General features: G+C 42.1%; 1 long non-coding RNA gene across 1 annotated transcript; it reads right to left on the reverse strand.

The window, feature by feature from the left end:
• Window positions 1–10,670: 10,670 nt before the first annotated feature.
• LOC143996513 (uncharacterized) lies at window positions 10,671–17,973 on the reverse strand. Its single transcript, XR_013277561.1, has 2 exons — window positions 16,705–17,973; window positions 10,671–12,904 (listed from the first exon to the last, which is right to left on the reverse strand). It is a non-coding gene; the product is annotated as an uncharacterized LOC143996513 (long non-coding RNA).
• Window positions 17,974–27,567: the final 9,594 nt, after the last annotated feature.

Raw genomic sequence — 27,567 nt, forward strand, 5'->3', positions numbered from 1 at the left:
TGGCTATGGAAATCCTTGCTGCCACAAAGATAAAAGCTATAAGCTTGCTCATTGGCTTTGAAGCCCCTTCTACGGGGCGACCCAGAAGCGCATGCAGGGGCGATTTGCGGAGGTTCACACGGGTCAAAGAATATATAAAGTTGTACGTACGGATCCAAAACCGTCGCACCTTCGGGCACGACCACCATATATGATACATGGTACCATCCGCATTACAGCCCCTAAAACACCTCGGGGACGCCCCAGGGGCGAAGGTGGCCAATCGAGCTGGAACCATATACCACCTCATCAGTACCTTATAGTTTGCTTCAATCAAGGAAGTGTTAATAAAAGATTTAGAGGCACCTTGTATTATTTTGTTCCACTCTTCCATCTTCAAAGTGGTATGCATATCCCCTTCCCATTTCTCCATATAAGGCAATTTCTGAGAAGGAGGGAATAAAATATTGTATAGCAGAGATATGTGGCCCGTGAGGTTGTCGTGTGTCTTACAAATAGTTTCCATCGGGGTGTATGTAGTGAGTGCAGAAATGCGACTTAATGTCGCCAAAAAGTGCGCTATTTGAGTGTAGCGGTAGAGTTCCGACCTCGGGAGCTGATACCTTTCTTGTAGGGATGTTCGCGACAGAGCCCCCCTATGGTCACATAAGTCTGCTATACGTAGTAAACCTTTGTTGGTCCACCATGAAAAATCTTGGGGGCGGAGACCCGGGGCGAACATGGGATTGTTAAGCAAAGGGGCTAGTGGAACATGTCCGGATCTGAAGTTGTGGGTAGCAGCTAGCCTATCCCACAAATTTAGAGAGAGGGACAAAGTCGGGCACATCACCTTAGGCCTATCTTTTGCCCTCAACCACATTAAGTGACTAATTTCTTTTCCTGGAAATTGAGAGGATTCCAACAGCATCCAGAGCGGCCTGTCGCGATAGGTATGGAACCGAATTAATTGGGAAATTAGTGCCGCCTGGTGGTATTTAAGCAAATCCGGCATGCCCAGGCCACCCCTCGCCTTTGGAGTAAACATCGTCTGTCTATTCACCCTGGGTCTTCCGTGCTCCCATATATAGTCCAGCAGTTTACTCTGGAACCTCTGGAGTTCTCGCCTATCAATAGAGATCGGTAGAGACCTGAATAGGTAGAGCACCTTAGGCAAGACTGTCATCTTGATTGAACACAACCTGCCAAACCATGACGGAGGGTTATTCGACCATCTTTTGAGATCTGCAGAGATTTTCTTAAACAGTGGGGGGAAATTATGTTTATACAATGATGTAAGAGTAGGGGTCAGTGTGATACCTAAGTATTGTAAGGCCTTGTCTTGTCATTGGAAGGGAAAAGAGCTCCGTAATGCTCGGACTATGTGTGGTTGTAGGGATACATTAAGTGCCTGGGATTTGGAATGGTTTACCTTTAACCCTGAGAATGTTGTAAAATGTTGCAATACCCCGTGCAAAGTAGGTAAACTGTAGTAGGTACCTGTCACCAGACCATCAGAGTACCCGAGTACCTGTCACCAGACCATCAGAGTACCCGAGTACCTGTCACCAGACCATCAGAGTACCCGAGTACCTGTCACCAGACCATCAGAGTACCCGAGTACCTGTCACCAGGCCATCAGAGTACCCGAGTACCTGTCACCAGGCCATCAGAGTACCTATCTCCAGCCCATGTCTCATAGAATATACATTGGGGTGTTTGCTTTCCAAAATGGGGTCATTTTGTGGGTAATTTCACTGTCCTGGTGGTCCAGGACCTTCAAAAGTGTGATGGGTAGAAATGAAATGAGATGTGTCATTTATGCTCCTAGAACGCCTGAACGTACTACTTCAATGTTCGGCCTCTCTATGTGGCCAGGTTGTGTAAAAGTCCTACACATGTGGTATCGCCATACTCGGGAGGAGTAGCAGAATGTATTTTGGGGTGTAATTTTTGCTATATACATGCTATGTGTTAGAAATATCTTATAAATTGACAATTTTGTGTAAAAAAAAATGCGTTAAATTTTTTTTCCACATATTCCAAAAACTTCTGGAAAAAAATGAACCGTTCAAAAGACTCATTATGCCTCACAGATTATACGTTGGGGTGTTTGCTTTCCAAAATGGGGTAATTTTATGGGAAATTCCATTGTCCTGGTACTCCAGGGCCTTCAAAAGTGTAATAGGTGGTTGAGAAATGAGATGCGTAATTTTTGCTCGTAGAACGTCTGAAGGTACTACATCAATGTTAGTGCTCTGTATGTGGCTAGGCTGTGTAAAAGTCCTACACATGTGGTATCGCCGTACTCGGGAAGAGTAGCAGAATGTATTTTGGGGTGTAATTTGTTGTATGCATAGTTGTAAGCTAGTTTCTCAGTGCCGTTAGCAGCTCAGCATTGCCATCTACAGGCATTACTGAGAATTATACCCGCACGCTGCTGAGCTGAAGAGACGCTCTCTGCTCTATGAGACCTGCGCACAAGCTGTAGCTGGCTTTGCTGATGCCTGCCTCGGAAGGACCCCGTTGTACTGTCCATAAAGTCGCTTAGCAACCGCCCGTCTTTGCCAACCGGAGTGCGACCATAGTAACCCACAGACTGCAACATGGCAGAGGGAGGGGAGCCGATCGTCAGACCCAGAAGGATCTTTATTCAATCCGGGGCGTTAATATAGATAAAGTAGGCACAATTCTTTTTTCTTTATTGAGTGGCATTTAGTTCACACCAGAATGCCGGCTTGGAAGCCGCACGTTTCCTGCACCACCTTCAAAACGCACCACAGTTGTGATTTGCAGCGGGGTGTTAATGTTACGTCATGAAATGCTGGTCGCACGCGCAGGGCACTCGCCTGCACCAGACCGCGTGCTACAGAAGTACTATGCCATCCGCTTGCTGTGCGTTTCCCTTAAAGGAGTGCATGACCTGCTTTTGGTGCAGTTCGGTGCGACTCGGTCCATTCACAATGAATAGGCTAAAATCGCACACCGCACGTGAATGGCAGAGGAACGCTCAGTACGTTGTTGTGCGATTCCGTGGTGTGGACCGGCCCTTCACTCATTTGTATGCGGAGGCCGAGCTGCAATGCCACTTCATGTGAGCTCTGGTGCATTGCGAGAAAAATGCTCCAAGTCTGCGTTTAAAAAAAAAATGAATATAAATAAGGGAGTATAAAAAAAATGCAAACAATATATATTTGTGAATACATTTAATGAATAAATATAAAAATAAATAAGGGGATATATAAACAATAATAAAATAGTTAATAAATGTAAAAATAATTATAAATAAGGGGGTATAAAATAATAAATAAGGGCGAGCGATTAATAATGCCCATACACCTCCTGGGGGCTCTACTTCTACCTGCTTTTTATGCGAATTCAGTAGCACAAGGCAGCTTTGTGGTGTGAACAGGGCACAGAGATAATAATGGTTTTCTATGGTCCTGTGTGGTGACCGGTGCTGATAAAGTGCAGAAAAATGCATCCAGTGTGAATGAGCTCTTAGGTGAGGTTGTCACTTATTTTTTTCAAGCCAAACCCGAACACTCTAGCAGCGCACAGTACGTTTTTTGTTTTTGTTTTAGGGTGCTTTCACACTGCAGCCGCCCGAGCACAGGATTCAAAACCCGGACTGTCCGGGTGAATCTCGGACAGGTGGTGACCCTACTCTTAGGCCTCAGCTATCCACACCTCTGTGTGAAGGACCGTCTTTGCCCGCATCCATTTATGTCTATTGGGACGCAGTAGCAGCATGGATATAGCCACCGGGGCCAGCTTGGCAGTCGTGCAGGGGCATGTCTCTGAACGTCTGTGCAGGCACTGCGTCCCAGTAGACATAAACCATACTGCTTGTACCCAGAGGCATAAAACACTTGGGTACCCCATGCAGGCATGGGGGGGGCCCTTAGCATAGGTACGTCTGTGTGAATGAGGCCTTTAACCTCTTGCCAACCTGCTGCAGTACCTATACTGTGGGGGATTGGCTCTTTCAGGCATGGTAAAGTACCTGTACATCGGGGCTTTCTTCCGGGTCCGCTCTCTCACGCATGCGTGCGCACCCAGAAACCCGAGCTGTCATTCACTGCAGCAAAAGCCAAGCAGTGGGTCTTAGCCAATGATTTATGGCCGGGACCCACTGATCGGCTGAGCGAATGACAGAAGAGAGCAACAACACAGAGCTCTCTACAGACGGCAGCAACGTGCCGCTTTTTTTTCTCCCTGCAAAGTAGGGAATAAAAATCAGAACATTACTTAATAAAAATCAGCACATTGTACATACAGTAACCATTGTCAGGCACACAGTTAACCTTTTGATCTAATGTTAACCCCTTTCCCAGTCAGTGTCATTAGTACAGTGACAGTGTATATTATTAGCACTGATCACTGTATTAGTGTCACTGGTGGTGTCAGCATCAGTTTGGCTGCTTTCACACCGAGGCGTTTTTTAGGTGTGTTAGCGCTAGAAATAGCCTCTAATGCCTGAAAACCTCCTCCCTATTCATTCCAGTGTGACTTTTCACACTGGGGCGGTGCGCTTGCGGGACATTCTGAAAAGTCCTGCAAGCAGCATCTTTGGGGCAGTTTGGGAGCTCTGCATACACTGCTTCCAAAACTCCCTGCCCATTGAAATGAATGGGCAGCGCTGCCAAAGCTCTGCGACATGGGCGCTTTTAACCCTTTCTTTGGCCGGCAGTGGGCTAAAATTAGCGACGCTTTACCGCTAACGCGGAGCGACTACAGTGTGAAAGTAATCTAAGTGTCAGATTGACCGTGCACTAAGGGAGTCCCACTATAAGTTGCTGATCGCCACCATTACTAGTATAAATAAATAAATATAAACTCTAGTATATATCCCATAGATTGTAGACGCTATAGTTTTCATACAAACCAATCAATATACACTTTTTTTTATTTTTTTACCAAAAATATGTAGCAGGATGCGTTTTGGCCAAAATATAAGAAGAAATTAAATTTTTTTATTTTTTTATTGGATATGTTTTATAGCAGAAAGTAAAATATATATATATTTTTTGCTTTTTTTAATATTTTCAGTCTTTTTTCGTTTATATAATAAAAAATAAATAATGCAGTGGTGATCTAGTACCACCAAAAGAAAGCTCTATTTGTGTGAAAAAAAAAAATATAAATTTTGTTTGGGGACAGTGTTGCATGACTGCGAAATCGGCAGTTAAAATAACACCGTGCCATATAGCAAAAAATGGCCTGGTCATGAAGGGGGATAAATCTTCCCGGAGGTCTAGTGGTTTAGTGTATCTAGATCCAAAATCTTTTTTTTCTTTTTTTCTGGATAGAGTAGGAAGAGTTTTAACCCCTGCTAGGTTATTATTATTTGTGCACCACTGGGGAGATTTCCCTTCACTTCCTGTCCTAGAGATGCAACAGAAGGTTAAAAGTAAATCTCTAAATGTGATTGGGGTTCCTCTCTTAGATAGTTCACCCAGTAAAGGAGTCAGTACGATTGATAGTATACAGTGTCATCATTTGTAGGAGCTGGTTGTAGACATACCAGTGATGTAACTAGAAGGTGGAGGTGGAGGCGGGTGTAGTGGTATAGGTGGTGGCTGATGGACAGCAGCAGGAACAGCAGGTGGAGGAAGAGTGAGTTTTGTCAAATCAGCGGTTTCTGGAACGTTGGCGGCATCACCCTCTACTGCCCCAATTCCAGGCACCAGAGGAGGTTTTCACTCTAGAGGCCACAAAGAAGAAGAAGCGTGTGTAATTACGTGCAAACGTTCGGTTGGCGCGAGTGCGTCCACGTGTTCGTATTGGCGTGCGTCCGTTCGTACCAGGACTCGCACGCCTCTGATGGGGACACCGTGCATGATCCTTGGGACGAAGGTGAACTGCTGCTACACGGGGACGGATCTTCACATGGTGAGTTCTCTGACACCAGGAAAGGTACATCAGAATGCGGATGCCCTTTCTCGGGTCTATTGTCACTTGGCTCGTGGTGTCCAGACCCCTGGCTTGGAACAGGGTATTTCAAGGGGTTAATTGAAGAGGGCAGTTACTTCCCCTTCAGACCTGCTTATTGCCAGCTGGGCTGAAAATGTTAGAGGGGAGCTGTTTGAGTAGGAGAGAAAGAGAGACACAGCAGCATGCTGTGTGAAAGGATCCTTTGCTGTATTGCGTACCTGCTGGGGTGAGCAAAACCATATCAGAGACTGTAGCTCTGGCTAGAGCCATGTACTTTATCTATATATCAGCCTGTTGGTTAAAGAGATTGAACTTTTCCTACATCTGCACCTGTGTTACAAGACAAGTCTGTTGTTTCTTCTGTTTATTTTGCTGAATAAAGCCATTTTTACTTTACTGAACTATTTGAGCCGGCTCTTTACCCCTCCGATCGCCTACAAATGATTTATATCTATATATATATATGGCCTAAGTCTAGATGAATCACCCACACTTAAAGGGGTAGCTACACATTTTTTGTTTTCTTTTTCATACACATTATTTGAAGTGTATTGGGATAGGCTCTAGTGCATGTAATAAATTGTTTTTGATATATAACCAAATGTAATGTACTTCGGCTTCTTTCATTGTCTTTGTGTATTAGTTATACAGGCTTATCAGCGCCTCAACAGAGACAGAAAACCATTATCTCTTCTTTATTTCTACAGATATTTCCCAATTAAGACAGACACAACCATTGCCGCCACCCACATCACCACCACCCAAAGTGCCAGTCCTGTGCGCACAAAATAACTGTTTGAATGATGGAATCTGTGTTCTGGAAAACCAGCAGCCGGCATGCAGGTAAAAATGTCTTGCCTCAGTGCAGGAGTGTCAAACTCAATTTCATTGTGGGCCACATTGCATCAGCATTATAATTGCCCTTAACCACTTGAGACCCGCGCTATAGCCGAATGACGGCTACAGCGCGGATCTCCTTTGCCGGGACGACGTCTGCAGGTAAGCTGCACTTGTAAACCCAGAGAGCTTCGGGGAACAGAGGGCAGATAGGGTGACCATTTACAGCCAGGTGACTTCAAGTAATTGTAGCACCCTCTAGTGTAGAGTGCTAGGCTGTACATAGATTTCTTTTTGTAATATAGGTAAATTTAGGCTTGGCTACTCTTACCTCCCCCACTATCAAGCGGTCGGAAATTACCTGGATCTCAGTGTGTACTTGCTGGATCTCAGCACGGTGTGTCTCCTCCACTCTCTTAATGAGAGCCTCTATATCGGCTTTCGTTGGTAGAGCCTGGATTAAGCTCTTCAGATCCTCCGCTTCCGATCGTATACTACGAGGGGTGACTTCCTCGTATTCCTCTTTGCCGTTCCCGGCCTCGGTTGGGCTTTTCGTCTCCCCCCTATTCGTCCGCGCACTCGCCTCCGCTTCCGATCGTTTAGTGCGAGGGGTAGCTCCTTCGTTTTCCTCTCTGCCATTCCCAGCCTCGATTGAGCTTTTCATCTCCCCCCTGTTTGTCCGAGCGCTCACCACCTCGGGGGGCTTAGCTACGTCCGTAGTCTCCGCGATATGCCCGGCAGCTGACATCCGCCTCGGGGAGAAATACTGCTGTATAGCGGGTTGTGGGGCACTGCACCCTGCAGCTCTACGCGAGGTTTTCGTTTCTCTCTGTCTAGGCGCTCTCATTCCGGGATCCTCAGGTGCAAATCACCTATGACTGGCGGTTCAGCTAGGAGCACAGACTCTGCACGCCCTCACTCAGCCATGCTCAGACCACACCCCCCTAAGCAACAGATTTGAAGGAAAAATGGAGAGAGTGGAAAGGGAGAGCAAAGAGCAGGGTGAGACGTTGGTGAAGATGCAGCTTCAGATCGAGGAACTTGAAGATCGTAGTCGTCGCTGCAACTTGAGGCTCCGAGGAGTCCCAGAAGTCGCTGAGCAGGAGGACTTGCAGGAGAAGGTAATGAGCATTTTTCACATGATTTTAGAGGGTAATGTCCCGCCTAACATGGATTTGGACAGAGTACACAGGGCGCTAGGGCCTAAATCAGCAGACCCGCAAAGGCCCAGGGACATAATTTGCCGCCTCCATAGATACGCGCATAAGGAGACTTTGCTGAGGAAGGCATGGTTGGCTGGCAATATTGAGATAGAGGGATCAGTAGTGAAGCTCCTACCTGACTTATCCCGGGCCACACTACAGCGCAGAGCACAGTTGCGTGCTGTCTTGGACTGTGTACGGCGGGAGGGACATGCATACAGATGGAAATACCCTCTTGCTGTGGTAATAAGAAAAGGAACATCTACATGCACACTGAGACTATACAGCGATCTTCCAAAATGATTTGCCTTTATAGGTGTGGAGCCGTTTATGGTGCCGAACTGGAGACTCCCACTCTCTCAGCTACAGAGAAAAAAAACAGAAAGCACAGGAGGGAAAGAGAGGGAGTGGGAAAGATGAGAAAGACATATTACAGCACAATGAGACTTGTGTTAGAAATTAAGCTAAATTAACTCATATCCCTGAACCTATCCTTTTTTTTTGTTTCTTTTGTGCGCCTGTTGGGGCTTTTTCCCTTCTCTGTTTCCTTTTTTTCGTAGCCTCATCCCATAGGTTTTCAACTTGTCTAATTAATTCCCTCCATGATGATTTAAGAAGTATGGGAGGAGAGAGATATGCTCTTAATTTCTTTTTTTGGATTAGGATGAATGGAGATAATGAGGGATGAGGTGGGGGCAGCGGGTGGGTGGGGGGGGTCGGGGGGGGGGGACGGGGGGGGGGGATACAGGTGGAGAGTCTAAGATAAATACACAAATAAGATTAGGTAATTATAATAAAGGGGGGGGGGTTCAGGTCCCTGGGGGGGATTCACATGACCGAGGTTCCTAGAAGAGGTGGTCACTTAGGAGAGTAATATAATTTACTATTATAATTTACTAGGGATAAAGAGGGGGAAAATGGGATGATAGGGGTTGCAGTGGTTTCTTCTTTTTTTTTTTAGAAGTGTTGGGAGGAGGGGGGGATTTAATATAATACATAATATTTTTTTTCTTTGGTTTTTTCTTGTTTTTTGGGGGGGGAGGGAGTAATGGATGTGGAGGGTCAGTAAATATATATGGGAATGATGGTGCACAGGGGATGGTTTAGACTTGTGAGGGTTGAGAGGGTGGGATAAGGAGGGATATTGAGCTGGGGGGGAGAGTATATAGAATTAGGACACAAGAAACTGTTGGTTTCTTTTTTTTTTTTTTGGTCAATCACTAATCACCAATATTAGTAACTTTTAATATCACCACTAACAAAATAAAGCACATAGCTAGGGACCTGGGGGAAACGGAGGGTTTACGGATTGGGACCAGACCCCCCTACCTGAACTTAAGGATGAATAAAATAACTTTATAAGATGTGGCCTCCGGCCCCCCCCCCTCTCTTTCTCCCTTTCTCCTTCTCCCCACTTGCCTCCCCTCCCCCCTTTGAGGAGGAAAGGGAGAGAGGGAAAGGAAAAAGGGGAGGAAAAAGGGAAGGGAAAAGGGAAAGAAAAAAAAAAGAAAAGAATTTTTTTTTTTTTTTTTTTTTGGGATGAGGAGTGTAAGGTATTATATTGTATTGTTGCTTTATTTTATTATGGTACGTTTTTTTTTTTTTTTTTTTGGAACAAGGTCAATACACAATATGGCTCTTGGAGGAAGGAAGAGAGAAACGGAGAGGAGACATGGGAAAGGGGGGGGGATTGATATAAATTATATATACAGGAGAGGCTTAAGCTTTGGATAAATATAGAGATGGGTACATGTATGAATTTACAAACACAGGTGCAGCTGTGAATGTGTGTCTCCATACATGTATATGCAAGGGTATAGGTGTATATATGTAAAAGTATATACGTAGATGTGAATGGACAGACATAATTAACTTTGCCTCTACTATGGCTTCTGTCTCCCTTTTTTTTTTTATTTTTTTTTTTAACCCCCCCTCTCTTAAAAGAGCCATGTTGGAGTAGACACAATCTATGTGGAGAAGTAACAGGTGACAGTAGAAAACATGATATTATAAAAGACTGGCGGAGGGCACGGGGGGAGCTCGCCCAGGAGCAGCCAGGCACAACCACAAAACCCCATTAGGTAAACACTCATAATCCGGAGGGTCCGGAAATTGAGTGGGTAAAAGCAGTAGAGCTTTGAGATTCGTGGGGAGACCGTTGGTAAACGGCCAACCCAGGGATTGGTAGTGGGGGAGGGAGGGAGGGAGTAGCAGATTGGACGGGAGGGAGGGGGGCGGGAGGGGGTAGGGTTAGAGGGGGTTCTCCCCCCCCTTTTTTTTTTTTTTTTTTTTTTGTTTGCACCTTTACTTGTCTCTGCCTCTTTCCCCAAGGAGATATGGAAACTTTAAAAATAATGTCCCTGAATGTAAAGAGACTGAACGTCCCGGAAAAAAGACGAATGTTACTTCATGATTTAAAGAGATTGAAGATAGATGTAGCGTTTATTCAAGAAACACATTTCAGAGAAAATAATTTCTCTCTGCTGAGGTCTACGGGGTATCCAACGGTTTACCATGCGCTTAACCCGATTTCCAAAACTAAGGGAGTCACCATTATGATATCAAAAACAGTAGCATGGAATCATAGTGTTGTGCTTTTAAGGACATTTTCCCGCACAATATTTACTAAGTAATTTTTAACGAAGATATTTTTAAGATACAGAATCAGTCTATATGACACAGTCTATATATGTGAAACGTATTCACGGAGACGAGTGATCATACAAAATAGCTACATTTATTGGTTGACAGAAAACAAATATTTACATGAAATATTAAAATACAGATTACATTACTTGATCATTTTGACAATTAATAGAAACACCCTCAGACTGGGCGTAGTAGTACCTTGGACACAATTATCACCATTATCATTTCTCGGTAGAATCAATAACCTTTTGATAATTGACAATTAAACAGAATGTCTGTATTTCACACATCCAACCGTTACTATACTGCAGGTAAGTAAGTGGTTAACAATGTGAAATAAATTAGACATTTGTTTGTCAATAAAATTGGCATCTATGCAAAAAGAAATGTATGAAAAATTTAATTTAGAGAAAAATCTAAAAGGCGGTTATTGATTCGGGAGAAGTATTTCAATAATAGAATATTCAAAAACATCAATATTTAAGAGAACATAAAATAGATGATAAACATATATTTACCCATTTCCAATATGGCTATTAGTGTGGAGTATTAGTTACCAGGAATTTTAAGATGGCTGCCGTGGCTTCAACATTCCAAGGAGCAGGGATCTTCATGAATGTAAAATGTGTATTCAGGCATGTCTTCCAGTGTCCCTTCTCAGGGGGGGTCCCTAAGCTTCCCCCTGACTCTCTCCCCCCAGCTCTCCTCCGAGCTTCCTCCTCCTCTCTCCATCTTTCTAGTTTCTTAAATATCCTCTTCAACAAAAGGATTATAAAATTATACTAAGTTCTGCCCAGAGGGTATGTGTTCCCCCCTCATTGGCCGGCAGACTTAATGGTTAGCTTTCCCGGGAGTCTCGTGATTTTAAGGTAATAGCACCTTCCACCACCAGGTGTCTCACCTATGTTTGGCGTTTTATTTCTTTAAGTGAATATTTTTCTAATTCTGTAATATGTATTCGTTATTTATATGTTCTAACGAATATATTCGAGTGTTCAAGAATTAGGGCATAATGTAAAATACTCTTTAACATAAAGTTCAATAATCACTTGCATAAATTGTTGATATATATGTATATCAATGTATATCTGTTAATCTTTAGTCCATATAGAAAGGACACAGGTTAGATATATCACAAACAATATCACATACAATTATTATCTATATGGATCCATGTATAATTTGGGTATCCAATCAATATTTGTTTATCTAAACATAGGTTAAATTCTTATACAATTATAATCATGATTATATGTTTTTCATAATACTAATTTGTTGCTAAAACACTTCTACTTATAATCACACTTTCATATATAATTCTTTATGACAAAGTTCTTTAGATCATTAGATACTAAATTTATAATCTCAGTTGTGACCTATGTATAAATTGAATGGCTTAGAAAAATATAGATGATACTGGTAGATGAATCTTACAGCATGTTTTGGGATGAACTCTGAGCTTCCAATAAATGATTAAATGGGTTAGCTGTGTCCTTCAATATGTTTTTGGATGAGGCGTCAGCTATTTGCACGGTTGTATATTGTCCAAATAGTCTTTTACTTACGTACAATGGGGTTCTCTAGTTAAGGGTTATTTCCATGTGATAAATACTTATGCAAGTTTGGCCTTCTCACTCTAACCAACAAAATAAGTAAACAGCTTTTTATTTGGTGACAGAAGATACCATTGTTTCAGCGAGTTTCTGTCCCAATGCATGCTTGTAAAAGTTTTCAATAGTTAATGTAGTGATCATGTATTTTGTGTTCTTCAAGAGGGTAATAGTTCAATGATAGCAACATTGTAGATCATCTGTTCCTAAGGCCTAAACAATCTCACCTCTTTGACAGTAAATATGAATGTATTATTATTATTTTTTTTTCTTAATGAATTCACAACAAAGCCCCCCTTGTGAAGTGTTCAAATGCCGGAAGTCGTTTGAAAGACTTCACCAATGCAACAGTTTGAAGAAATATGGCTTCGCTCGGGCCTTGTAAGTTGAGTTGTGACGATGGATCCGGATTATGGATATATATAATTAAGAGGTATAGACACTTGCAGATGAGTGTAACTCTTTGAAAAACAAAATGGGTTTGTGATCGATGTGTGCATCTCAGGACCGTCATCTGTTGATTGGCAGGAAATGGACCATTCCGGGCACCTTTAGTCCTGGCCGTCCTGGTGGGTTCCGTCCATGTAGACTGGCCATCAGTGGTATCCCTGGATCCCCCATACGGTTCCTTCTCTGGATGTTCACACATGTTGGACTCTCGGTTCTGTTGACCGGCTCATGGACATCTTAGTCCTGTAAATGAAAATGGATTCCATGAGAAAAGATATATAAGTTTTTTTTTTTTAACATGATCTGTGTTTGAGATCTCAGTGTCAAGTTGGTATCCTGGGCTTCCTCAGAGCCCTCCTCTTTCCCATAATGTTATCAGTCCTTTAACTAAACACTCTGGAAATCAAGACAATGTATGACACTTTTGCTATGGGAGACCAAGCTCCAGGGCTCAATATCATGAGGCCATTTATTAATATCTGTGGATACCAGACAATTCTGACTGACTTATGTTCTTCAGAACCATTTTTTTTTTTTTAGCTTAATTGTAGCGGTTCTGGAATAATAACAATTAAAAACATTTCAGTTTGACATGTGACACTTACTGTCAGTAACAACATATTTGACATCATAGTCAACCTTCTACTTGGGAGGAATAAAACAGATAAAATCTTCCCCCTTTGGGGTGTCAATACAACTCATTTGAGGCAATCAAACTACCTTATATGGGTGACTCCTCATCTTTTACCAAAATATCAAACCATTTAGGCCTCCTGATATTTATGTCTTTAGGATTCGGTCTTCCTCTGGAATTACCGTCTTCGGGACTTCTTGAAATTGAGCTGTTTGGAGCGACCTGTTTATGTCAGAGGAATGAAGTGACCACTGAAAAATAGGAGAATAGTTAATATCTAACAACCACAATCCCTCGGTAGGGATTTCAGGATCCTCATTACTGTAACCTGGGGAAAAACATGGTGTTAGAACCTCTGCTTCCTATATCTTTATTCAGTGCATTCCTCTGATTTATTTTAACATAGGCGCTTAAAAGGCTCTGTGGCCCTTGGGCTGGCCACAGGATTTGCCCCTTGAAGAAGTGTTCTTCACGTTCCGTATAGCAATGAAATCATGTAACATATCCATAATTTTGTCTATTTTGGTTTCCGTATTGCTTACAGGCTGATCAGAATTGGTTCGTGGGACCCGGTTTCTGTACTTTCTGGGGACTACTGGCTCAGTTTTATCAGACATATCCACATCAGAAACATTGTCTTGATTCTGGGATAGTTGTCTGGGCCTTAGTTGTTCCCTATTGTTCTGGGGATTTTGGGGTGTCTTACCCTGTAATTTCTCCCTATTTACCCGTGTAGGCCCCCGAAGTCCATTACACCGGTAAAGGTGAGGGTGTCTACCCTTAGTTTTAAATCTGACCCGTTGGAGATATACCCTATAGTTTCTCCTAAACCTCGGGTCTGGATCCTTTGGATGAGACTCCTGAGGTGGTCTTTTAACTCCCCCTCTAAAGGGTGGTCTCTGCTCCCCCCTTCTGATGGGTGGGGACATTGGTTTCCCGCTGGGGAGACTCGGTAGCATCTCTCTGACTATATCAGCGTATCTCTTTCTCTTGGTTTTGGGCTGTAATGATTGAGGAGATACATAAAATTCATCCACAAGTTTCATTATAGGGCTTTCAGGCCTTCCATTGTTTTCACCAGTTTGTTGGATAGAGTACAAATTGTTACTCTCTTTTACCAGAGACTCCAGTGAACACCCCCCTTTGTAATCTTTCACCAAATTCACTTTTATGTGGGTAGGCGGGGCCTCGAAGAACATGGGTTCAAACCCAAGTTCATTATAACTTGGCTCCTTTTCTGCTAAGTGGACAGCACCCTTGAGCACAGCCATAACTTCGGTGGGGCTTTGATCACTGGTACATGTGATATTGTGTATATCCACTCTAGCTGCGTTAACATTTTTATGTGGGACAAATCCTAGATGACAGATGTTTTTAATTATTTGCCAGGCAGTACCCCACAGACTTATTACATCTTCGCAGAATGAACGGAGTTTGGGTTCAAATACCCACGGTAAGAAATGAATCTTAGATTGGTCATCATTTAGGCCTAAAACTGATAAAGCATTTTCATAGATTTCAATGTGGTCAATAATGTGCATGGATCCCTCTTCCTTAAACACCGGGACAGCATCTTTTAAAATTTTTATTATTTCTGAGGCGTCCTGTTTAGGGGTGCCTGTATTTTTCTCTGATCCCAAAGAAAACTGGTTAGGCATAACTTCATGTGGTGGTTCAATTTTTACCCCCCTTTGCTCTACAGATGGCTTGGGGTAGAATATAGTTTCTTTTTCTAATTCTTTTTCATTATGTAACTCCCAAATTTTAGGTTGAGAGTCAGATTTTGGAGTATTGTCAGACTCTATACTTTCAGGTTTAAGCATCTGAGCATTATCCTGAGGCATAAACTCCCCTTGTTCTTTTAATTCTTCTGGTTGCTTAATTAGGGATTCCTGTCCTGACCTAAGCTGATTTGTTTCTTCTTTTAAATTTCCACTGCATATTACTCGGCAACTTTCGTCAGGAGACTCGTTTTCCTGCAGAAAATTTTCCTTCTCCTCTCTTGTATTGTTTATTATTTCTTTATTTAATTGATAACATTTGTACAGCATTATTATTGTATTATTGTGCATCTGTTCTGCTTTAATTAGGGTTTCCTGTAAGAACCTCTCCTTCTCTCTTGATTGTTTATACTTTTTATTTAATTGGTGATATTCGTCCAGCATTATTACATCATTTTGTAACTGTTCTGTTTCATATTTCACCATTGTCACTATAGCCTCATCAAAATAATCTGCCTTGTCTTTAATCTCCTTTAGCTTTTTTGTGAGCTCACATTCCCCTCCTATTAACTGGGACTGGGATTCTAAGATATCACTCTCTAGTTGGGTATATTGACGTTTAAACTCACTATAAAGATACATCAGGTTAGTGCTTGATTCAAAATGCATGTGATCAGGCCTTTCTATTTCCTTTGTCTCAGATGAGCTGTCTGTGAGTTCAACGCTTTGACCTTCCACGTTCCATACGTCTTTTATTGATTGACGGGTGTGGTTTATAAGGTCTTCAATGAGTGCTTCTAGACCATTCTCATTAGACAAACTTTTTTCGGCATGATTTATCATGTTACTTTTTGACATTATATCCAACATTTCCTGTTCTTGTATCCATTTTGTCTGAGTACTCATATTACCACTAAGGGCTGACTCTTGATAATCCCCATCAAAATAAAATTCACTTTGACCAGACATTTTTCTTGGCAAAAATATTTTTTTTAAAAAAAATTAATAATTAATAATTTCATGCAACATATTATTTGTCACCACCGTAACTATGATTGATCCTATACAAAATATCAACGTTATCTCACGCAGTGCCTCCATTTATATATGTTGTGCTTTTAAGGACATTTTCCCGCACAATATTTACTAAGTAATTTTTAACGAAGATATTTTTAAGATACAGAATCAGTCTATATGACACAGTCTATATATGTGAAACGTATTCACGGAGACGAGTGATCATACAAAATAGCTACATTTATTGGTTGACAGAAAACAAATATTTACATGAAATATTAAAATACAGATTACATTACTTGATCATTTTGACAATTAATAGAAACACCCTCAGACTGGGCGTAGTAGTACCTTGGACACAATTATCACCATTATCATTTCTCGGTAGAATCAATAACCTTTTGATAATTGACAATTAAACAGAATGTCTGTATTTCACACATCCAACCGTTACTATACTGCAGGTAAGTAAGTGGTTAACAATGTGAAATAAATTAGACATTTGTTTGTCAATAAAATTGGCATCTATGCAAAAAGAAATGTATGAAAAATTTAATTTAGAGAAAAATCTAAAAGGCGGTTATTGATTCGGGAGAAGTATTTCAATAATAGAATATTCAAAAACATCAATATTTAAGAGAACATAAAATAGATGATAAACATATATTTACCCATTTCCAATATGGCTATTAGTGTGGAGTATTAGTTACCAGGAATTTTAAGATGGCTGCCGTGGCTTCAACATTCCAAGGAGCAGGGATCTTCATGAATGTAAAATGTGTATTCAGGCATGTCTTCCAGTGTCCCTTCTCAGGGGGGGTCCCTAAGCTTCCCCCTGACTCTCTCCCCCCAGCTCTCCTCCGAGCTTCCTCCTCCTCTCTCCATCTTTCTAGTTTCTTAAATATCCTCTTCAACAAAAGGATTATAAAATTATACTAAGTTCTGCCCAGAGGGTATGTGTTCCCCCCTCATTGGCCGGCAGACTTAATGGTTAGCTTTCCCGGGAGTCTCGTGATTTTAAGGTAATAGCACCTTCCACCACCAGGTGTCTCACCTATGTTTGGCGTTTTATTTCTTTAAGTGAATATTTTTCTAATTCTGTAATATGTATTCGTTATTTATATGTTCTAACGAATATATTCGAGTGTTCAAGAATTAGGGCATAATGTAAAATACTCTTTAACATAAAGTTCAATAATCACTTGCATAAATTGTTGATATATATGTATATCAATGTATATCTGTTAATCTTTAGTCCATATAGAAAGGACACAGGTTAGATATATCACAAACAATATCACATACAATTATTATCTATATGGATCCATGTATAATTTGGGTATCCAATCAATATTTGTTTATCTAAACATAGGTTAAATTCTTATACAATTATAATCATGATTATATGTTTTTCATAATACTAATTTGTTGCTAAAACACTTCTACTTATAATCACACTTTCATATATAATTCTTTATGACAAAGTTCTTTAGATCATTAGATACTAAATTTATAATCTCAGTTGTGACCTATGTATAAATTGAATGGCTTAGAAAAATATAGATGATACTGGTAGATGAATCTTACAGCATGTTTTGGGATGAACTCTGAGCTTCCAATAAATGATTAAATGGGTTAGCTGTGTCCTTCAATATGTTTTTGGATGAGGCGTCAGCTATTTGCACGGTTGTATATTGTCCAAATAGTCTTTTACTTACGTACAATGGGGTTCTCTAGTTAAGGGTTATTTCCATGTGATAAATACTTATGCAAGTTTGGCCTTCTCACTCTAACCAACAAAATAAGTAAACAGCTTTTTATTTGGTGACAGAAGATACCATTGTTTCAGCGAGTTTCTGTCCCAATGCATGCTTGTAAAAGTTTTCAATAGTTAATGTAGTGATCATGTATTTTGTGTTCTTCAAGAGGGTAATAGTTCAATGATAGCAACATGGTAGATCATCTGTTCCTAAGGCCTAAACAATCTCACCTCTTTGACAGTAAATATGAATGTATTATTATTATTTTTTTTTCTTAATGAATTCACAACAATAGGGATTCTATGATAGATGCAAAGGGAAGGTATCTGTTTGTAAAGGGGACTATAGGAGGGGTAGGAGTTACATTAGCAACATATTATGCCCCAATATACAACAAGACCTCTTTTTTAAAGAGATACTTGACAAACTTATGGAATTCGAAGAAGGACAGTTGATTATGGGGGGAGACCTTAATACCCCATTAATCCCCAGTGAAGACACCTCATCAGGGACATCGTCAGTGACACCTAAAATAAGAAAGAGGATAGCCCAGGCAATAACAGAAACAAAACTGGTAGATATATGGCGATTATTACACCCCAAGGAAAGAGATTACTCTTTTTTCTCCAAACCGCATAGAGTGTATTCACGGATAGATATGTTTTTTATTCCGCATAAACAGTTATCCTCAGTTAAGGAAGCCACTATTGGTCTAATTACCTGGTCAGATCATGCCCCAAATTTTTAAAATATAATTTAACGGGGAAAAAACATTTAACCTCTAGGATGTGGAAACTCAATGAGAGCCTCCTTCAGGATCCTTTAGTCCTGGAGGATGTCAGAAAGGAGATAAAATTCTTCTTTCAGGAGAACGAAGGCCCAGAAAGTTCCTTGGGAACAATCTGGGAAACGCACAAGGCAGTAATCAGAGGAGTATTGATTAAGCACGGAGCAAGGATTAAGAAGGAAAGAGAAACTAAGTTAACAGAATTATTAGTAAAAATGCAACATCTAGAAGCCCAACATAAACATGCCCAGAACTTAGAAGTTGAACAAGAATTAATAAGCACACGTAGGCAAGTTACAGATCTGCTACAGTACAGAGCTAAAATGGCAATTCAGATAGGACGTAAGTGTAGCTATGAATCCGGCAATAAATGCGGAAAACAACTAGCGAGAGCATTACGGGAAATACAATCCAAGACATACATACCTATAATTAGAAAAAAAGGTGGGGAGGAAGAACGAGTGCCAGAACAGATTGCTGGTGTGTTTGGCGATTTCTACTCCTCATTGTATAATCTGAATTTGAGGGCATCAGATCAAGCTAAGATAAATGAATACATAAGATCAAGCGAAATGCCGACTCTGACAAGTACTGCACAAGAGGAGATGGAATCCCCAATCACACTAGAAGAAGTACAAAACACGATAAAACAGATAAAAAGTGGGAAAGCACCTGGTCCAGATGGACTAACAGCCCAATATTATAAGACGCTTATGCCGGAATTATGTCCATATATGGTTAAACTGTTTAATGAAATAGGAGACATATCGACTTTCCACTCAGATACACTTAAAGCTACAATCACAGTGATACAGAAAGAAGGTAAAGACCCGAAACAATGTGGAAGCTATAGGCCAATATCTTTACTGAACGCAGATTTGAAAATATTTAGCAAATTATTAGCCTTGAGGATACTGTTGTATTTGCCCTCTTTGATTCATCAAGACCAAGTGGGATTTGTCCCAACAAGAGAATCAAGGGACAATACTATTAAGGCCTTAAACCTAATACATACAGTCATCTCTACCGATACCCCCTGTATATTTCTGGGAACAGATGCAGAAAAGGCTTTTGATCGGGTGGGGTGGGGGTTCATGTTCTCGGTACTCCGACATATAAAGCTAGGAGGGAAAATGATGGGCTGGATAACAAGCTTGTATGAAAAACCTACAGCTCAAGTAAGAGTAAATGGAGTGGTATCTACATCTTTCCCAATAACAAATGGGACCAGACAGGGATGTCCACTGTCCCCTCTGTTATTTTGCGTTGACCCTTGAACCACTTCTATGCAGAGTAAGGCTCAACAGGGATATCCAAGGAATAACCATAGGAGAAACCCATAATAAAGTCGCAGCATATGCAGATGATATGCTTTTTACAGTGACGAATCCGATAATCTCGCTCCCAAATCTGTAAGGAAATCGAGACATATAGTACATTATCCCACTTTAAAATAAACTGCTCCAAGTCAGAAGCCTTAATGATAGCAGTCCCAGAGAAAATGACAAGACTAATAAAATTAAATTATAAATTTAATTGGACGGACTATGGCTTGAAATACTTGGGAATAACGATCGCAACAAACTTCAATAAGATATATGAATTAAATTTTGTACCAGTATTGAAGATGGTACGAGGATGCCTGGAGAGATGGCACAGGGGAATACATTCCTGGTTTGGAAGAAATAATATAATCAAGATGAATATTTTGCCAAAACTCCTGTACCTCCTCCAGGCAATCCCAATGTTAATACCAAGAATTTTTTTTAGAACTATACAAACATTATTTATGAAATTTATTTGGGCAGACAAACAACCAAGGATACGGAGGACATTATTAACATTACCAAAGCAATACGGGGGATTAGCAACACCAGACATATACAAATATTACCAGGCAATACATCTAGGTAGATTACTAGACTGGTGTCGACATGGAGATCAGAAAATATGGGTAAAATTAGAGCAAGCACAATGTAGGGAGCTACTACATAGAGCACCTTGGTGCTACAGAAATTTGACCTCAGATACGAAGCTACACCCTACAATAGGACCCACATTACAGATATGCTACCATCTCTTAGCTAAGAATAAGATATCGACACAGAACTCCCCTCTAGTCCCTATATTGGGTAACCCCCGATTTATACCAGGCATACAGAAAGGACCTTTTGATAAGTTGATTAAAAAAGGAATATATCAAGCTTCGCATTTCGTGAAAAAAGGTAAATGGCCAACAATGCAGGAGATGATAGATAGAAAAGACCCTTTTCAATTAGATTTCTGGCAGGCGGCACAATTAGGACATTTTCTAAAAACAGAGATAGTGCCAGAGTTACTAGATCGAGACTATATGCCATTTGAGAAACTCTGTATGGAAAAGGAACCAATTACGCATGCAATCTCGAAAATGTACGCGTTACTGATTAAACCCGTAGAAAATTTTCAGGTACCCTTCTTTAGGAAGTGGGAAATAGACCTAGGAAGGACTTTTTCTGAGGAGCAGAAGAAAAATATGATACAATCAATTTTTAAAACAGCAACATGCACAAAACTACAGGAAACTAATTATAAAATTATCGCACAGTGGTATAGAACACCAGAAAAACTTCAAAAATATTTCCCTCATATATCAAATAAGTGTTGGAGGTGCCAGAAAGAAGTGGGAAATTTTTTACATATATTTTGGTCATGTCCAAAAATTAAGAAATACTGGAAAGAGGTACGAGAGATCGCTCAAAAATTCAGTGAAGTAGAAATACGGGAGGACCCAGCAGTATTCCTCCTGAACTTGTCAGAGACCTCAGGAAATATAGGTGGGAATTCCATCCTGTGTCACTTGGTAAATACAGCCAAGTCATGTATAACACTTAGGTGGAAACAAATACAACCCCCCAGTGTGAGCATGTGGTTGAAGAAAGTTGAGGAGGTGAACAGGATGGAAGACCTAATATGGACAGCCAGGAAAAGAAGGAAAACTTACTTGGAAATATGGACACCATGGAACCTCTATATCTCCTTGGAGGAGGGAAGGAGACAGATTGATGCGATTTAAGGGGGAGGAGGGGGAGATATAGGGGAAGGAGATGAGAACTCCCCCCCCCTTTTTTTTTTTTTTTTTTTTTTTTTTTTTTCTCGGGGGGGGGGGGGGGGGGAGAAGAATAGGGGGGAAAATATCAGGGGGGGAAGATGAGAAATAAGAGGATAACAATATAACTCTGGCCTGATTGGGAACAGTACCAACCTAGGACCAGACATGGGGTATGTGGGACTGAGAGTGAAGTCTCTATGATATTGCCCCGATATATTATATAGATTACCATTAACCTAGCCTGCTCTCTCTTTGGATTTATACATTACATTATAAAGGGAATAAGAGGCTAAGGGAATAGAATGAATTGTTATGCTCTTTTTGTTTATTATGTATGAATATGGAAACACGATGTATGACTCTTAGATTGTTTATGTAAAATTCTATTCTTGTTTACTTGAGGAAAAAATAAAATGGAAAGGGAAAAAAATAAATAAATAAAGAAATTGAAAAAAAAATTTAGGCTTGGCTGGGAGCCAAGTCTGTGTTTAATCTGGGCCGGGGTGAGTGATCTAGGGAGGCTGGAGGACTCATAAGGCAACACCTCTGGTGCCTCCGCTTGCTTGCTGGAGCCTTGGTGAGGCTTCCGGAGGAATGGAAGGAAGGCTGGGAGGAGCTGCCTGGAATGTTAAGGAGGGCCCTGGCTGGTCCTCAGCAAGTGGGCTGATAGGGGGTGGGCCCCTCTTGAATACTCAGTCAGGCCAGCAGGGGCAGTGCAGAGTTTGGGTGGAAGCTGCAGATAGTGTTGAGGAGGCTGTCAGTGGCCCTTGAGGGTAGCCACCCCCTAGTCTGTCCTGTCCAGAGCAAAAGATAGATAAGATTGCGCTATGGACAAATTCCACCCGTTCGCCACACAGGCAAGGGGAAAAAAGAATATATATATAATGAAATATAGTGAAATAAAGATAAATTAAAAATAAATTAAAGAATGAACTTAAGGGGTTAAAGCTGCCTGTGCTTGAGACCTATCCCTAAGAATAGGAATAGGTTAGAAATCTAAAATATAAATTAAGCTTTGGCGCTAAAACCTTTTTGTGCACTGTGAAATGCTAAAATCATATATAAGTGTAAGATGATCTATTATCTCTGCTGGTGCTCTGGAGAATATTAAAACAAATTGCGGTGGAAACCTCTTAAAACCACTGTATACGTGATATTAAAATGCGTGAAAAAAGAAAAGAGGATGTATGTCTGTTGATTTGCACCTCAAAAAATGCACATATGTATTGAAAAAAGTGGTGAATCAATCACATAAAAACAATTAAGAATACTACTGTGTTCGATAAACATACATGAACCAATATCTAAAAAATCATATGCAAATATGTTTAAAGTGATAATCAAAAAGCGTTTTGTGAAAGTACCCAGAAAAAATAATAATAATAGTGACAAAAAATCTTATAATGTCCAACGGAAATTTTCAAAGTCGCATCAACTAGTTGCTGGAAAAACGCATGGAACTTTCATCAAATGAGGAAGGTAGAGTAAAGTGACTAGTGCAGAAGGGTTAAATGCATTCCTCTCCGGTGCGCCACTCTGTGTTAGGCAAAAGGTATGTATATATGCTCACCAGACAAAAAACCCTCAATGGGTTAATCGAGCAGCCACAGTATGAGCCACTGTGCAGCTTTCTTTGGGCTCTGCTTCTGCTATGCTGGGGAGATGCTTTACACTTTTCCTTCCACAAGTGGTCCGTTTAGCAATTATGCATGAAGGGAAACAGAAGTACAAACATAGTGCAATACTGTTGTTTGAACGTTTTTTTGTTTATTAAGAAGTCAGGTTACTCACAATATCCAAAGAGACAAAATCGCTTTCAAATTAGCCGCGCCGGCGTTGCTGCTTGTATACCAGTGTAAGGTGCACGTTCTAGGCCACGCCCTACGCGTTTCGTCAGAGCGACGTCATCTGACAATCGGGTGGAAAAGTCCGGCAAACTCAAGTCCGCCGGACAATCCCCCCGTGTGTAGCCTCCGGCATACTTTTTTGACCCGAAAGTACGGCGGACTTAGAAAGTAGTTTTGCACTCCAATCTTCCCGCCGGACTCGCATTTCGGCGGACAATCCGGCCGTGTGTATGCCAGTCCGCCGTAGTTTTGAAATTAACTGACTTTTCCCGCCCGGAGAAAAGTCCGCTCATTTGAGCGGGTCTCCAGGTAGGCGGGGCCCGCGAAGGAGACGTCGCTGGCCCCGCCACCTGGTATGGACTTAAAGGGGAACCCCAACGCCAAAAAAAATCGGCGTGGGGGTCCCCCCAGGTCCACATCAGACCCTTGTCCTAGCACGCTACCCGGCCAGCCAGGAAAGGGGGGGCGAGCGAGCGCCCCCCCCCCCTCCTGAGCCGTACCAGGCCGCGTGCCCTCAACATGGGGGGGTGCCCCCGAAGTCGGAAGAAGAGGCCGGTGGCGAGGAAGAAAGCCGGGCTCCTCCGCTAGTAAAAGAGCTAGAAGAAGATAGCGGAGGAGTCTGGCGAGAAGACCCCCCGAAGACGGAAGACCCCGGAGCTGTGCAATAAACTATTTTATCTTATGTGTTGTTTTTTTTGTACTTTATTACACAGGTGAATGGGTAGGGGTACATTGTACCCCTTACTCATTCACATAGGGTGGGGGGGGGCGGTATCTGGGGGCCCCCTTAATAAAGGGGGCTCCCGGATTCTGATAAGCCCCCCGCCCGCAGACCCCGACAACCAACGGCCAGGGTTGATGGGAAGAGGCCCTTGTCCTCATCAACATGGGGACAAGGTGCTTTGGGGTGGGGGGGCGCACGCCCCCCCTTCCCCAAGGCACCCCTCCATGTTGAGGGCACGCGGCCTGGTACGGCTCAGGAGGGGGGGCCGCTCGCTCGCCCCACTTTCCTGGCCGGCCAGGTAGCATGCTCGAACAAGAGTCTGATGTGGACCTGGGGGGACCCCCACGCCGATATTTTTTGGAGTTGGGGTTCCCCTTTAAGTCCATACCAGGTGGCGGGGCCAGCGATGTCTCCTTCGCGGGCCCCGCCTACCTGGAGAAGCGCTCGAAATGAGCGGACTTTCCTTCGTGTGTGTGGGCGAGTCCGTTCATTTCAAAAGTAGGGCGGATAGTACGGCGGACTTAGTACGCCGCATTAGTCCGCTGAAAAAGTGCCATGTGTGGGCAAGTAGCTCGTTCGGAAAGTCCGACGGACAGTCTGGCGGGAAGTCCGCCAGACTAAGTCCGTAGGATAGTTCGCTACGTGTGTACGCGGCATGAGATATCTCCAGGCAGAACACAGCTGTGTGGCTGGTGAGTGTGGCAGTCTGAGAGGACTGTAGGAAGTAGCCAGGAGGGCTAGTGAAAGGGGCAGCTGTAGCCAGGTGGGCTGGCAGTGCCTGAAGAGGTGGTGCTGGGATCAGTAGTTACAGGTATGTAGCAGGACACTGGACTTTTTCTCTACGCACCAAAGGGGCCCGCAGTCCCTGCCTGTAAAGGGCTTTTGCTTGATCTGGCTGAGTGCCTTGCCACATTCATCAAACAGTGTTCCGGCTGGGTCTGAGTTGTTCCTGCAAGCAAGTGATGTACTGGAGGATGAGGAGTGTATACAGAGAGTGAATATATTTGAGTGTCCCTGAAGAGACTTTGTTCCAGTCAAGTGAGCATTCCATAATAACCCTATCCCTATTCAAGTTTATTAACCCCTAATAAAAAAAATAAAACGTTTCCAATTTCAAGCGAGCCTGTAGAAATTTAGTGTGCCTGGCTGTGCAGGACCCCTAGTCACCAGCGGCTCCTACGGGGGCTGCCCTACATAATGCAATGGTTGTTTGATGTATAAAGGGTAATGTGAACCTGTCACATGAAATAAACTACTAACTAAGGTGACACTGCTGAATCAAGATGCTATATCAGACACATGGGAATTACATTGTCTTATGTCTTCAACTGACACCTATACCTTCATTGGGAGAAAAAATAATGAAGCACGGCCTTTGTGTAATTTGAATCTGAAATCCAAAGTAAGGGATTCAGAATCTGCAAATATCAAATGCAATACAAATGAACCCAGAACGTAGGATGCTACAAGCCCAAAACACAAAGATGTAAATATCACCTAAAATATAGTGTACATTCCTCACTTTCCTACCTGGCACTTTTACCCCCTTCCTAACCAGGAAAATTTTCAGCTTTCAGCACTGTCACACTTTGAATGACAATTGCGCAGTCACGCAACGCTGTATCCAAATTACATTTTGTATTTTTTTTACACACAAATAGAGCTTTCCTTTGGTGATATTTAATTACCACTGAGATTTTTATTTTTTGTTAAATATACAAAAATATTTTTCATAGTTTGTTATAAAATTTAGCAAACATGTAATCTTTCTCCCTTTACTGATGTGCGCTGATGAGGTGGCACTGATCAGGCGGCACTGATAGGTGGCACTGACCGGTGGCACTGATGAGGCTACACTGATAGGCGCCACTGATGGGCACTGATAGTCAACTCTAATGGGCACTGATGGGTGGCACTGATGGGCTCTAATAGGTGGCACTGATGGGCTCTAATAGGTGGCACCGATAGGTGGCACTGATTGGCAGCACTGATGGGCACTGATTGGCAGCACTGGTGACCACTGATTGGGAGCACTGGTGGGCACTATTGGGACTGCACTGATAGTCAGGGCACTGATAATCAGTGCCCTGATTATCAGTGCCGATGTGCTTTTAGCCATTTATCAGCTCTCTTTTTCTCTCCTCATGCTGTCAGCATGAGAAAAGGAAAGCTGATAACCGTCTTGTGCTTACTTCTGCGATCAACTTTCATTGGACACAGCTGATTACGTGGTAAAGGGCTGCTGTGATTGGCCCCTTCCCCAGATCTGTGATCAGCTGAGTCCACAGGAGGTGCACAGACAGCAGGATTACGGGAGGACATCCATGTACGCCCTCCCGGCAAATTAAGCCTGCGCTGTAGCCGTCTTTCGGCTATAGGGCGGGAAGGTGTTAAACATATATTTTTTTTTAAAAAAAAGTACATAAATAGATCACCTTCCATGTCCAGTTTCAATATTTTATTATACTGTATATAGCATGCAAGAAAAATGACACATAATTAAAAACCATGGTATTGACTATAAAAAATAGAATACATCTCACATAAAGCAATCATGGCATTCAAGGTAATTCCTCCTCTAGGGTGGTAATAAATATATGATTTAATGTTATAAAAAAAAAAAGGATACAAAGGGGCACAGAAAGGCTTATTTACAGTAAGAGCTGTGGAATAGACTCCCTAAAAACTAGTTCTGGCCAGCTCAGTAGATACCTGGTTGCCTCCTGGGGGAATTTACTGGAGCAAATTGCACCATGCCCGTAGGGCTTTTTTTTTTTTGATCTTCCTTTGGGTCAACTGTGGGTTAAAGATTCTGTATTTTGTGTTTTTTTTATTCTGTTGGTTGAACTAGATTGACATTTTGTTTTTTTTTCACCCTGACTAACTTGGCAGCTAACTAAGGTCTTCATTCTCTACCTTTGTGGCTGCAGTATAGTAGCAGCCTCCTCTCTCCCTTTAACTCTGCAAAGTGGCAGTGGGTACCAGGCCTGGAGTGCACTGACTTTCAGCACCTGGTTCTGCAGGAAGATGGAGTGAAGTTGGGAGGAAAGAGATGTGGAGCAAGTTGGCAGAGCTTCCCATCAATGAGGACTCGGAGCCCCAGGTGAATGAAGACTGCTGAGCTGAGGGTCTCCCTCTGGCCTCTTGGGTTATATGGGAGCTCTTAGATTAGTATTATGGCATTAGGGGTATGTGGCGCATGTATCACAAGGCATGGTGCTGTGTGTATTGGGGTGCATAGGGCAGCATATATTATTTATGATACTGAAAGAACTATAAACGGCTCACTGTGATGTAATATTTCATTACAGCTTTATTTGCTTAA

Source organism: Lithobates pipiens, unplaced genomic scaffold, assembly GCF_037356315.1.
Source record: "Lithobates pipiens isolate NorthernLeopardFrog02 unplaced genomic scaffold, aLitPip1_a1.2 Scaffold_19, whole genome shotgun sequence".
NCBI lineage: Eukaryota > Metazoa > Chordata > Amphibia > Anura > Ranidae > Lithobates > Lithobates pipiens.